Here is a 14,498-nt window from a genome sequence, read left to right as displayed (position 1 = left end):
GTCCATCAGCTCTCCTGCCCTAACCATGTTTACCTAATCCTAACCCTGGTTAATGTTTGGTTCATTAATGTTTCCCTAAACCTAACTAAGTAGTGTTATCTCTAAAGTTGACTATAGAGCGGTCACAGCAAAACAATGAACTTTGGGATCAGATCAGAAAATACCTAAAGGTGTTGCTCTAAGGAACATGCACACAATCAACAATCTTCACCTCTTGTCCTCTCACTACTGGGGTCCCTCAAGGTTCCGTCCTGGTTCCCCTCCTCTTCTCTCTGTATACCAACTCTCTCGGCTCTGTCATTCACTCACATGGCTTTTCCTACCACAGCTACAGAGATGACACCCAACTAATCCTCTCTTTTCCCCAATCTGAAACACAGGTAGCAGCACAAATCTCTGCCTGTCTGACTGACATCTCTCAGTGGATGTCCTCACACCACCTGAAAATCTACCTTGACAAGAACGAACTACTTTTTCTTCCAGGGAAGGGCTCTCCCACCCACGACCTGACTATTACCTTTGACAACTCTGTGTTAGCCCCCCCCCCAGAGTGCTAGGAACCTGGGTGTGACACTCGACAGTCAACTCCCCCTTACTGCCAACATAACTGCAACAACCCACTCCTGTAGATACATGCTGTACAACTTCAGGAGAATGCGTCCCCTTCTCACTCAGAAGGTGGCGCAGATTCTGGTCCAGGCTCTTGTCATCTTACGCCTAGATTATTGCAACTCCCTCCTGGCAGGTCTACCTGCTAATGCCCTCCGACCTCTGCAGCTCATTCAGAATGCAGCAGCTCGACTGGTTTTTAACCAACCTAAATTCTCTCACAATACTCCACTCCTCCGCTCCCTTCACTGATTACCAGTGGCTGACCGCATCCGTTTCAAGACACTAGTACTTGCGTACCGTGCTGTGAACAGATCGGTTCCAGTCTACATCCAGGACATGGTCAAACCTTACTCCCCAGCCAGTCCACTCTGCTCTGCATCTGCCAATCGGCTTGTTGCTCCCTCACTGCGAGCTAAACACTCAACAATATCACAACTGTTTGCTGTCCTGGCTCCTAAACGGTGGAACAGGCTCCCCAATGACATCAGGACAGCAGAAAGTCTACACATCTTCCACTGCAGACTAAAGATACATCTCTTCCGACTATACCTTGGATAAAAAAAAAAAACACAAAAAATATTTATATATATATTTAGTAGCACTTATATGGCACTTACATAAACAACTTTGTAGTTTGACTTCCTTGAAGCAAATAGTACTTCCTTGATTCTTGTTGTTCTGGGTTTGTACCCTCATGGTTGAATGCACTTATTGTAAGTCACTTTGGATAAAAGAGTCAGCTAAATGAAATGTATCCAAAGCGACTTACAATTACTGCATTCAACAACAATATGTAATGTAGACGCTGGCCATAAGGGATGTGCACTGTATTACCTCTTTGGCAATATTTTATGTAAAAAGGTTGGTGCAACATGTCACAGTGAAGTTAAGTGACCTATAACTGTATGCATTAATTACTGATAGGGGATTGTTGATTGCACTGTTGTGGAAGCAAGGGGGGTGCGGGGTGGTGGGTGTTTTTATCTAAACATTTCTCAAGAGCAATTTCTGAAGGGGACACCAAAAGGGACCACCAGTATATATATATAATTTTTTTTTATTATATATATATATATATTTGTTTTTTGTTTTTTAGTTTTTTTTATTACAGATGAAAAAAGAATGCACTTAGAACCTAATTGTTTTAGGTAAGTTAATCTTAAATACAGTATTATAGAACTATTACTCTATTATCATCTATAAAAGATCACGTATTTTTGTATGAAAACCTTTATTTATAAGGTAACCAAGCATTCTGTGACATAAATAGACATCTGACATTTTTAACAAAACAAGCTCAAAAATCTGTTGAAAATTCACAGTTATGAACATTTTAATTGTGCATTGGAAGATGCAGCTGAACGTACCAAGGTGGCCTGGGTTAGATTCAAGATTCAACGGTGGCACTAAACAAACAATATCCAGTCTGGTTAAATGTACATTTTATTCTACTGAATGGTAAAATTAAAGCAACATGTCTGACACATGCTTTGCTTCTAGTTAACTGTTATAAAGCTGCTATTTTTGTACAAAATTTAAAAAGTGCTTGCTCATTGTGGGATCTGTTGGGTTTGCTCTCTAAATGTTAAGGTCTCGACCTTAATGTGTTATGATTTGGTGCTTAAAATTGAATTGAATATTATTTTTGTTCAATCATTTTTTGCCATGGATTTTGTGAAGCACTTTGTAACCTTGTTTAGATAGGTGCTATACAAATAAAGTTATTGTTATTATGATTATTATTATTATTATTATTACTTCAGGAAGTAAGTCAACACACTGAGATCGCATCGCTCTTAGAGAGAGGGAGAGAGAGAGAGCATATGTGTGACACGGGGGGGGGAGGGAGAATGCTTTATTTTACATTTATAATTAGCGAACATGCGTTCAGTATAGATTGTACTATTTAACATCATCATTGCTTATGTTTGCAATGATATTGAGGCAGGGCAACTCTCTGGATTTGGAGGTTGGGAGCCCCCTGTCCCCCCCAGAAAATCCGCCCACGGGGGACAATAAAGTTTATCTCATCTTATATTATCACGCACACAATAGGGTATTGTTGATAATAAACAAGGACTCACCATGTATTGTCAGTTGGTATGATGCTTCAGTTGTGCATATTCTCACACTTTATTTCAATAGACCACTAACTTAAGGGCTCAGGGAGCAGAGCAGTCTTCGTCTAACCATCTGCATGCCGAAGTGTCCTTGGGCAAGATACTGAACCCCGAATTTCCCCTCATAGAAAAAGTGCTGCTCATAGATGCACTGTATGAATATGTGTGAATGGGTGAATGGCAATAAACTGTACTGTTGTACCATTTAGACTGTTTAACTTGCCGACCAGCCAGGAATTCTGGTTCTCAGGGCAGTTCTGTTCTCCCCAGTAGGTAATCCAGCCTTAGATGATGACAGTGCTGATATGAGCCAACAAATACCCCAATAAGCACCAACCTCATCTTCCTCTTGAAGTGACATACTGACGGAGAGTAAACACTTGCACTAGCAACTGCACACACTGTGATCAAACCCAAATGAGGCAGATCTCATCCAGATAGACCCAGATAGAGATCTGCTGAAGGAGCAGACAATACACTGTTGCTCACAAAATGAATTATTTGTTTAACAGTTTAATGGAGAAAAACCTCACAAAAGATACAGAAGTAACTTTATAGAGAACTATATATTTTTCATCTCCCTTTCTTTCTCCTCCATCCTCTGTATGTCTCTCCCTCCAACAATTCTTCTCCCCTCTTCAGATATTTGGCCTGACAGTCAGGCTGCTGGGCTGGAGAGCTCACTGTGCCACAAGCCATCATGTCACACACACTCACTCACATACACTGTCCACCTGAGCAGCCAGGGCCCCAGTAATCACGGATATGGTCAGAGTTAGCGCAAACACACACACACACACACACACACACACACACACACACACACACACACAGGTCTGGAGGATTCTGGGTCAGAGCTGGGAGATCTGATGAAGATGAGGGGGGACACCAACAGTGGGCCTCTTCGCTTTCTGGTCAGCACACCGCTGTGCATGGGCGTGTGTGTGTGTGTGTGTGCGTGTGTGTGAAGGGATCAGGTCTGATCTGAGCTGATTTTGTTGTCGCTCTGCCCTCTCTGCAGCATCTCCTGACAGGTCATCACACCATAACCAGGAGAAAGACCAGCGAGACAGAGGTAGAGGTTGGAGGGTGGGGGTCAGGGAAGATAGAAAGTAGCAGGTTGAAGGGGAAGTGCATCTCGATGGCCTGATAATAGACAGTGTGAATGGTGGTCTGAAAAGAGGCTAACTGTTTTTGGCATGAGACTCGTCACATGCTATAATATTCCCCAGCTTTAAAATGTATGACCCCACTGCAACTTATTTTATACCCAGTGTTATTTTACATATTCATTTACATGGTTAGTGTTTATTTTCAGTGCCCTGAAAATTTTGAATTGAACGGATTCATCTTTTTTGGGATTATATTCTATCATACACTGAAATGTCCATAGCATCTCTCCAAAAGCAAATAAAAAGCCCCATCAGAAAGCATCAGTAACAGCAGCATATCCTTTTTACAAAGTGATGCTCGAGTTAAAGGGCATGTTCATTAAATTAAATGTACATAGAGCATTTACATATTTAAAAAGGTTGCGGGTTAAGTGATATTAATACGAATAAATGGGTGCTTGGTTAGTTATTGTGTCTGTGACAGCCTCTGTGTGTTCACGTGCGTGTGCATGTGTGTGTGTGTGTGTGTGTGTGTGTGTGTGTCTGTGTGCATGCTGCACCTCTCTTAACTGTTAATCAAGTGTTGTGACGTAGCCTTCTTAGATATCCATGTAACATACATCTATACATTTACCATATAAATACACTGTAACTAGTAACGTTCTATTTCATTTGCCTTCGTCGTATAACTGCATGCATTAATTACTGATTACACTGTTGTAGAAGCAAGTGATCTCTCATGTTGTGTATTGATTCATCAATGATTCCCTATAGTTATAACCTACATTTGTATAATCCACGCTCTGCCTTACAATCATTTATTATTTGGTTTACCCCCAAAAAAGTGTTTATAGGTCATGGTGGCCTTTTATAGATAAGGTTACACAATTTAACATTACAAAATCATTGCTTATCCTCCAAAAGTGAAGACCCAAGCATTACCGTGCCCAGGGACACGTCAAACCCCCTGGGACAAAAATAGTGGTCAGACACACACTCCATAAATTCTTCACACACTTTTCCTTTTTCTTTTTCTCTTATACGCTTAATTTTGTTCATGTTGTTTCCTTTTTAAGTGTCCCAGCGTTGAAGTTTATCAATAGAATTACTTAGTTTTATCTGAATGTTTAACTAGTAACTATTTTATTTCTTAATGCCAAAAGTAGTGCGTTAAATGATCTTTTAGATAATCTTTTTGAATGACCTCATTAGGGATTTTGTTTTTTCGTATGATGGTATAGAAATTAATAAATCAGTGCCGGTTCCGTCACCAATCCATCAGAAGCATGTCAACCTATGGTGTCAACTGGACGCCTGCACAGTCAAATTCAGAGACCCAGTACCTGAGGAGAGAGCCTGCAGAGGTGTCCTGCGATCACTGGGTCCAACATGGGGCTACTATCCACCAACCCTGTGTTCTAGCCAAAAAGGTCCACAGCACAGCAGCACTCATTCAATAGGCTCGGTCCAATCATTCGATTCTGCTATTAATGACTGGGTTGATGTTGTTACCTCAAATATAATCCAAAGATCTACTTTTATAGATTCAGTCACTCATTCATTCACTCATAGATTAGTTACTGTTAACAATCATTATTGCAGAATCCCACATCCGCCACCATCACACAAATGATCACCTTTCTATTCCATTGCTATAAGGATATGGTTAATTTATTCCATTTTGCATATTTCCTGTGTCCTTGTAAATATTTGTGTGTAAATATTCCCTTCCTAGTTAATTCAATAAATCTCATATTTTGGACCTGGTTGTTGTGGAGGCCCTGAACCATCGCTGAGTTATGCTGCTATAGGCTATAGACTCCATAGCTGCAGAATTATGATTATGATTATTATGTGAATAATAATAATTATATTAATAATTATATTAATAATACATTAAAAGGTGCTGCTATCATTTATAACATCATTACATCTATATCACTCTTACCATTTTCATTCTAACAACCAGTCTAGATTGAAGACAGAGTTTAAATATGATGGTTACACAATTGGTCACGGCCTCTTTCATAGGTCATAGGTCAGGAAGTCATACAGTATATCCAGCTGAAGATGCTAGATATATGACTTCTTATTCCCAGGAGGTGAGAATTGGCAGTCACATCTCCTCCCTTCTGATCCTCAACACGGGTGTACCTCAGGGATGTGTGCTCAGCCCCATCCTTTATTCCCTGTTCACCCACGACTGGACAGCCGAGCACAGCTCCAACACCATCATTCAGTTTGCCGACGACACGACCATCCTGGGCCTCATCACAAACAACGACGAGACAGCCTACAGAGAGGAGGTGAGGTCACTGACGAGCTGGTGAAACGCAAACAACCTCTCTCTCTCAATGTCAGCAAAACGAAGGAGATGATTGTGCATTGCAGAAGACAGCAGGGAGGTGGACACCCCCCCATTCACATCAGCCATGCTGAGATTGAGAGGGTCAGCAGTTTCAGATTCCTCTTTGTGCACATCACTAAGGACTTCTCCTGGACACTTCAAACAGACACCATGGTCACTTTTCTCAGGAGACTGAGGAAAATTGGCATTAACACCAGCATCCTCACAAACTTGTACCGGTGGAACATTGAGAGCTTGCTGACATTTTACATCACAGCAAAAATCAATGCAGAGAGTGGCAGAGGTGGCACAAAACATCACCAGAAACAGTCTCCCAGCCATCCAGGACATTTACCACCAGCAGTGTCTGCGGAAGGCACACAACATCATCAAGGACCATAGCCATCCAGCACGCAGACTGTTCACTCAGTTACCATCTGGAAGAAGGTAAAGGAGCAGGGCTGCATTCATCACCAGATTTAAGAACAGGTTCTACCATCAGGGAGGTTTAGGAAGCCCATAACTTACAACCCTGTGCACATCTTTTTCCTGCCTGTTTGCACTTTATTTGGAAAAATGTGAATCACAACTGTTACACACGTGGTGCAATAACTATACATACACATGTGCAATAACTATTCACACACACTGCATACAGTTAAAGTTCAAGCACCTTTGATTGTATATAGCCTTAGTTTAGCATTTTATTGCATTTGACTATTTTATAGTAAGCTCTTTTTACCTTGCTTTTATTTCAATTTTAATCGGTTTCTTCTTGTCCAACACCTTTCATTGTACTGCTGACCTTGTCTTAACTGCATATGACAAATGCCTGCCACATTGAGTCTGGTTCTAGAGGTTTCTTCCAGTTAATGAGGGAGTTTATTTCTCTCCACAGTCGCCAAAATGCTTGCCGATTGTGGGAACTGTTGGGTTTCTCTATAATCTTTCATGTCTCAACCTTAATATGTAAAGTGCCTTGAGATAATGTAGCCTATATTATCGCTTTACAAATACGATTGAATTTAATTGAAATGCTTTGGTAAAAAACTGAAAAACTACTGGTTTGAGATTAATTATGACTTGCTCCGATAAGAGCTAGTGCAAATTCATCATCATACTACACTTGCTTGTAACATTTACATGTGTCACTTCCACCTCTGGACCCTGTTGACTGCTGTGGTCTTCATAATGAAGAAAGACTTGAAAGTTATGTTAGACTCCTTAAAAAACTGAACATTTGTTTCATCTTGTTTGTCATGATCTGTAGGGATGGAGCATATAACCTACCACCACTAAATCAAGATGATTGCAGTAAACCGATGTGCTGAAGCCTCCAGGAACCGCTCATGTTAGTGTTTCCGTTTGCACACAGAAACAAACATGGTCCTGTTTGTTTTTTTTTACTGTATACAGTCGCACTTAAAATAAGTCATACTTCTTGAGACAAACGGAGATCACTCTGTTTATTTCTCCATTACAGTACTCACACACACACACACACACACAAAGGTGGTGTCCTTGTTTTGCGTGTGGCAGGCGTTGACTGTCTGGTTGATGGATCTGTTGTGCTGCTAGTGATGGAAGCCAGGAACACTACTCCTTGTCATGTACTCTATATAACTATGTGTGTGTGTAGGTGTGTGTAGACATACATGCTTGTGTGACTGTGTGAATATGTGAGTGACTCAGATGTCCTCCAGTCCAGATGTACCTTGTTAAGGGTATTAGAGATCAAGTAAGTGATTGATCTACATGTCAGATGACTAAGTGGTGCGTCTTTTCACACCCAGGTCAATTAAGAAGTATGCGTGTGCGTGTATGTGTGTGTGTGTGTGTGTTTCGGGAGGACAGGTGAATAAGGTGAGGGGAGAAGAGAGATTGACCATGATAATTGAAAAGGAGAAAGAGAACAATGTGTGGTGGAAGTGAGAAACACTGGCTCAGATCTAAGTTCAGCTTCTCTTTTAAAGCGGCACTATACTTTTGCATCTCCACATTCTTTGCAGGAATTCACTGCAAAACATTGTCTTACATGCACAGTGGATCAAAATTATGGGAAATGAGGGAGGAACAACAATAAATTTTAGAGAGATAAATTATCTGCAACTATTTTTGAAAATACTGGGTAGATACTATATCTGTACAGGAGAATAGTGCCTGTCTCATTCCACACATACTCCTCTCTTTGCAGTGACCAAGATTAGGTTATAGATAAAGGGCCAACCAACAGTACATTGTAGTGTCTACGTTGAGGGATTTTCATATCTAATTCAGATGAGCCAGACAGAGAGGCACAAGTTTCAACTCTTTTGCGTATTTCACCAGTGGCAAGACGTAAGGACACAATGTGATTTAGGAATGCATATTTCGGCTTAACTATCCAATTGGATTTCCCAAGATGTTACTCTTTTATTCCCCATGGTCAGGAAAAACAACAAATAATCCCCACCTCCACCCAACTTTGCCAATCACAGGTATGCTATCTCACACAAATCCTGTCAAGTTCACTGGCACCTCGCATAACTCAGTCCTTTTTAGCTTAGTTCCTTATGACACAACATAAAAGTTAAGCACTTGAAGCTCGTACCCTAATTTTTCGGAGGGCTATCCACTCAGACCACCTCACAAATATCTAGCATTCATTACACCGGCACACGCATGCCCAGTGTACTTGAGTGGTCACGTGATATGTGTTTTCAGGCATTAGGAATTAAAACAGATGCGGAACCAAAACGCTTGTGTGGAGAGAGGTTGTTTTCAAACTGTGGTGGGATTGGATAGTAGGTGTAGTGGTAGGAGATGATGGTGTTGACTCCAAATTGAGGGTTATAGGCAAACGGCAGCAGGTCTTGAGAAGTGCTCACCTGCAGTCTGAGATAGACCAATACCAACAGTATCTCCGAGACTTTCAATATTTGGGATGAGGTTCAACTGATATAGTCATTGATAGCAGATGGAGATGACTCCTTTGGCAAGAGACAACAAGGCAGGACGGCTTCCACAGCACCAAAACCCTTTCCTGTCTCAGGCTAAGGTTAATTATGCATGTTTCATGTATGTATAGTGAATCCAAAGCTTTATTTTCTCTGGGGTGGCAGTTGACAAATGGTGGTATAAAGAGACTTTGGGACAGTGTGAAATCTCAAGCTAAAATCTACTACAGTGAAAATATAAAAAAATTTGATGCATGCTATGTTAGACATACTAGCGAGGCTGTGAAGCACAGCATCACTGTTGTATGAGCATTAGAAAATGTATATATTTTTATTAATGTACAGGGTGACACTGTTTGATTATTGTTACAAACATAAGTCTACAAACATCCAGCTTTCCTTTTTGTTCAGTAATCTACTCAATCGCCGCAGGATGAGATGAACAGAAATAGATATTTTTATTCGGACTGAACATTTCAGACTTTTCTTCACATGTAGGAAAAAGCTAATTTGCTCCTACTCTTTAAGCATTGAGTGAACACACTGTTACATTGGCTGAGCAGCTGTTACCCCCACCAGGTGCTTTGTGGAATAGATATAGATGGAGCTAAGAATGAACTAATACACAGCATAACCACAGTGTCTTCTGACCGACTATATTCAACCTCCCACCAGCCACTGGATGTTCTTTGAAAAGATAGAAAACACACAGATTATTCTCAGTCTTTGTAACCAACAAATGCGAATTCAGTAGTGAAGAGAGATGCGTTAAATAAGCAGAGGTGAAACAGAGCAGGCATCTGCACTGACTTTGACTCCGTCACACTGAATTGTGTATGAGGCTGTTGGTCAACACTGTGATGTAATGATGCTGCAGTGTATTCCCCAGGGCGGTGTGCTGTCTGGAAGCCGCCATCAGCTCTAACAAATGAGCCTCTCTGCTGGGCAGGTGGCTGCACCTCCTCCACCTCCTCGCTGAGAAATTATCCTGGAAAGGGTTAACCCCCCACCCCACCACCTCCTCACACACACACACACATACACACATCCATTTGCAAATGATCTGGCTTGTCTGCATATTGTCAGTTGCAGCCGGCCAGGCCATTCATCACCTGTCGGCGACTCCCAGCGCCCTCAACACTTAATTGTTCCCTCTCTGACCTACAGAATGGAGAATGATGTTCCCTTTCCTTGAAAAAGAAAGAAAGAAAGAAAGAAAGAAAGAAAGAAGGAAAGAAGGAAAGAAAGAAAGAAGGAAAGAAGGAAAGAAAGGCGGAAAGAAAGGAGGAAAGAAAGGAGGAAAGAAAGATAGAGATTCAGTGACAACGCTGGTCACTCTTTTTCTTTTCTCTTTATTTGTTCTTTTCTGTCCATCCATCCAGGTCTGTGTTTCTAGGTCAGATTAGAGGAGAGAAAGTAAAGGACAAGGAAAGGAGACAAAGACAGGAGAGGAGGCCCCATATATTACGCATGAAGCACTTCTACTGTTGCAAAATACTATTTCCAGTCAGCTGCAGTTTGATTAAAAATGTAATGTTCTTCACTGGGGTAGAAGAGCGGATCAAGGCTGCACTCCAGTGCATGATGCAACACTGTGTTCATGTGTGGTCTGAACTGCTGCATCAGCCTCTGACATCTACCGTGAGGCGGATCCTTCTTCTTGAAAAGGGGAGTTCAGTCAGAGGATGGAGGTCCACACAGCGTGTTTCTTTGACAGAGCACTAGGGAGCACTTCATCATAAAAGTGCAACGTGTTGGTTTGGTTGCTATCATAACAATAGCTCAACAACATATCACCACTTTTGCTGTTGTTTAATAAACTAGTATCTCCCCTTTTCTTTTTATTAGTATTGTTTTGTAGTTTTACAATGAGCACCAACCAGCATATGCCTACTGGACAGCCATAGAGCAAGGAGTCATGTTATTGTGTGTAGATTACGCAGCTAAGAAACGCTTGCAATGCTTTATCCTGCAGGAAGAGCCATTAGATGTTAAACAGTGCCAATGACAAGAACATAAAAAAACATTCCTCACACCATCACACCAGCAGTAGCAGACTGGACTGTTGACACACGGCAAGCTAGCTCCATTGACTCTAGATTGTGACTCTATCTGCTGCAGCCTCAGCAGAAATCCAGAAGCATCAGACCAGCCTTTTTTTTAGCTAACTGTCCAGTGTTGGAGAGTCTGTGTCACTGCATCCTCACATTTCTGTGCTTGCCTGGCAGAGGTGGTACCTGATGTGGTTTCTGCTGTTGTAGTCCTTCCACCTCAAGGTTGGACGTGTTGTTCATCCCGAGATGCTTCCGAAGAATGGTTATCTGAGTAACTGTAGCCTTTGGCGCCCATGTTATCAGGTTAAAGCAGCCACACTGTTGTTAGGAATGCATACTTTAGGCTTAACTATCCAATAGGATGCAAACACCTACATGTAACATAGAGAGTGACAGCAATTCTAGCCATTCATGGATGTGCTGATAGAATGGGTGACGCAAGTAGAGGAATTATGGGGATGCTGTGGGAGACATCTTCAGACTTGGGGGTGACAATTGCTCATGTTACTGTGTCAGCGTTTGTATATTGTTTCACCTTCTGGTCTCCTTGATGCATCAAGTCTACATTAAAACCTTCTGCATAAGACATCAGTTGCTGCCTGAGTTCTCCTTTCACCAGCTTCCAGAAAACTTCCATAACAATCATGACATGTGCTTGGTGCATTGTTCTAAAGGGTTGTATTTAGTCTCATTATTCTTGGGTGTGTTTTGGCCATGTCATATAATAAACCAATCAGAGTGCCTTCTCCAATTCCCTTTAGAAGCCAGATGAGGTCACACCTTGAGCATAATGGTGGATTTTCCGGAGAGTAGGACAACACTTGCAGAGGATCTTGCTGATCATCTGTGTGTAATAAGTACACTGGCTGTGCAGCCGCCTATGAAGCATATGCATATAGATACTTTCTTGAAATAACGGAAATACTGCACCACTTCAGATCAGCTTTTTCTTTACACTGCCTGTAACAATGTACCAACAATGCTGCTGAGTCACTGACCACACCTCATTTTAGGACCAACACTTCCATAGGCACCCAGGTGGGCGCAAGTGCATTTGCTATTTAAACAACAGTGTTGAAAACAAGTAGTGAACTTGTAGTAATTTTCTAGGCTTCATTATAATAAAATTACCTCATCTCATAAAGTTGAGACTTTCTTCATAATAAAACATGACTTCTTCTAATATTCTGAATTTATTATCCAAATATTAAACATTTTCTTCACAATTTTGTAACATTTCAATTATGATTTGAAATTCAGTCGTAAAACCTTTTCGCAAATTATTTTTTTCCTAACAGTGGCCTTCACATTGTTTCAATCATACCACAAATGTTCCAATAGCATTTTAATGTCTTCATTTTATTAAATATCAGGTTCCACTGAATCACCTGGACGAATTTCTTGGCAAACATGAAGCAGGTAAAAAATCCATGTCTACTTTGCCAGCTTGAGTTGTATAAGAACATATGTATAACTATAACACAGTAGGGTTAGGGTTAGGGTTATGCTGTAGATAGAGACAATACTTTCAGCTGAGGTCAGTGTGTCGGACTCAGTACAGTGAAGTAACAGATGGTACAGAGGCCGAAAACAATGTACTTATCCATCCATCACCTTCACTTTCACAATCACTCGACCCCCCCTCCCTCCAGCCATCATCAGCATGACACCAGTAAACACTTGCAGTGGTTGGGATGAGTGGTACTGTCACAGTTAGCCGGGCCTGGCCATGGCTGCCACCATTGTATATTAATACGGAAGACAATTTATAATTGATGGGCCAGGATTAGTTGGGAGTGCTGGTCCCAGGACTGCGTCCTGCTCCCTGCACTGACATGGCGACTACTAACAATACTGGACATGCCTCGATCCCTGCTGCCCACCCCAGTATCCATTATAATAATATATTCAAGGATTTAAGGGGTTTTATCTTAGATGCACATAAATAATGAATAGGCCATTTCAAAATTTAATTGCCCCGAATTAAATGATTCAAGATAATGTTTCTTTTATAAATTTGTAATAGGGCCAGGGGGCAAAAGGGGGAGGAATACATGAAATAAACCTTTTTCCCTCCCAACAAGCAGGAGAGGAAGAATAGACGGATGCTGACCCGGCGAAGAGTATGGCTGCATCTGAAGAGAGAACGCTCAAGAACAACACAGACATACAGGAGCTGAGAAATTAGATGAAGTTTAATCTCTGACTTTTAGATGTCGACAGCTTCAGGATAACTTTCCATATCAGCTGTAGTTTGTACTGTACACTCCAAGAGAGAGACCCACAACTATACATACAGTGAGATGGTGGGGAGACGGCTGGATAGCAGTGTACCTGCTGAGGAGTGTGGTTAAAGCTAGGAGCTTGGACGCTCATACACTAACACTCAGACACACATGTTTGTACTTCTATCTTAGTGAGGACACTCACTGACATAATACATTCCCTAGTCCATTACCCTGACCTTAACCATCTAAATCTAAACCCTAACCTAATTCTAACCCTAACCCTTAAACCAAGTCTTACCCCTAAAACAGCCCATTGAAACATAGAGGACCGGTCAAAATGTCCTCAATCTGTAGGGTCTATTCTTAAAATGGTCCTCACAAAGATATAAGTACAGGAACACACACACAGTGGTACCGAGGTCTTTAGAAAAAGCAGCACAGGTTGGTGAAAGTACATGATTGCATAAAAAAATACAGATTTGTGATGGAAAAGTGACAGATCAAATGTGATAGAAAACAAGAGCATCATGTGGTCACGTTCACATCCGAGCTCATGTTAACCCAACTCACATTTTACAATAAGACCCCATACATACCTGGTAGTAACATGTGGGTTTTGTGATTCGATCACAAGTGGACAGCTCTAAATACAGGTGTGAACCCACTCAGATTGGATAGCGATCCGGTGTGAACACGAATGTGGTCCTGGCCACATTGATGGACCGCCTACTCAACAGAGGTGTAAGCGGAAAATACACTGGAGGCATCATTTAAACTGTAGCAATAGGCAACAACAACAGATGCAGTTTTCTCTGGCATGAACGCATCGTCTGTTATTTTGATTTCTTCTTTTTCTCCTTGTAGCTTCCTGCAATGCATTTCATCTTTGAGAGTGTAAATGATGTACAGGTTAGATTATTTGCATAAAGGGCGAGGAAGTGAGTTTCGACCTGAGATCCGAACACGAGACGATGTCAGGTGTGATCGCACGCACTCAAGAGCTGTCCACTTGTGATCGGAACACAAAAAACACATTAATACCAGATGTGTACTGGGCCTGAGTGGCTGATTTTACATTAGCAAGCCATG

This window comes from Hippoglossus hippoglossus, chromosome 22 (genome assembly GCF_009819705.1).
Source record: "Hippoglossus hippoglossus isolate fHipHip1 chromosome 22, fHipHip1.pri, whole genome shotgun sequence".
NCBI lineage: Eukaryota > Metazoa > Chordata > Actinopteri > Pleuronectiformes > Pleuronectidae > Hippoglossus > Hippoglossus hippoglossus.
Note: the sequence above shows the minus strand (reverse complement) of the source record.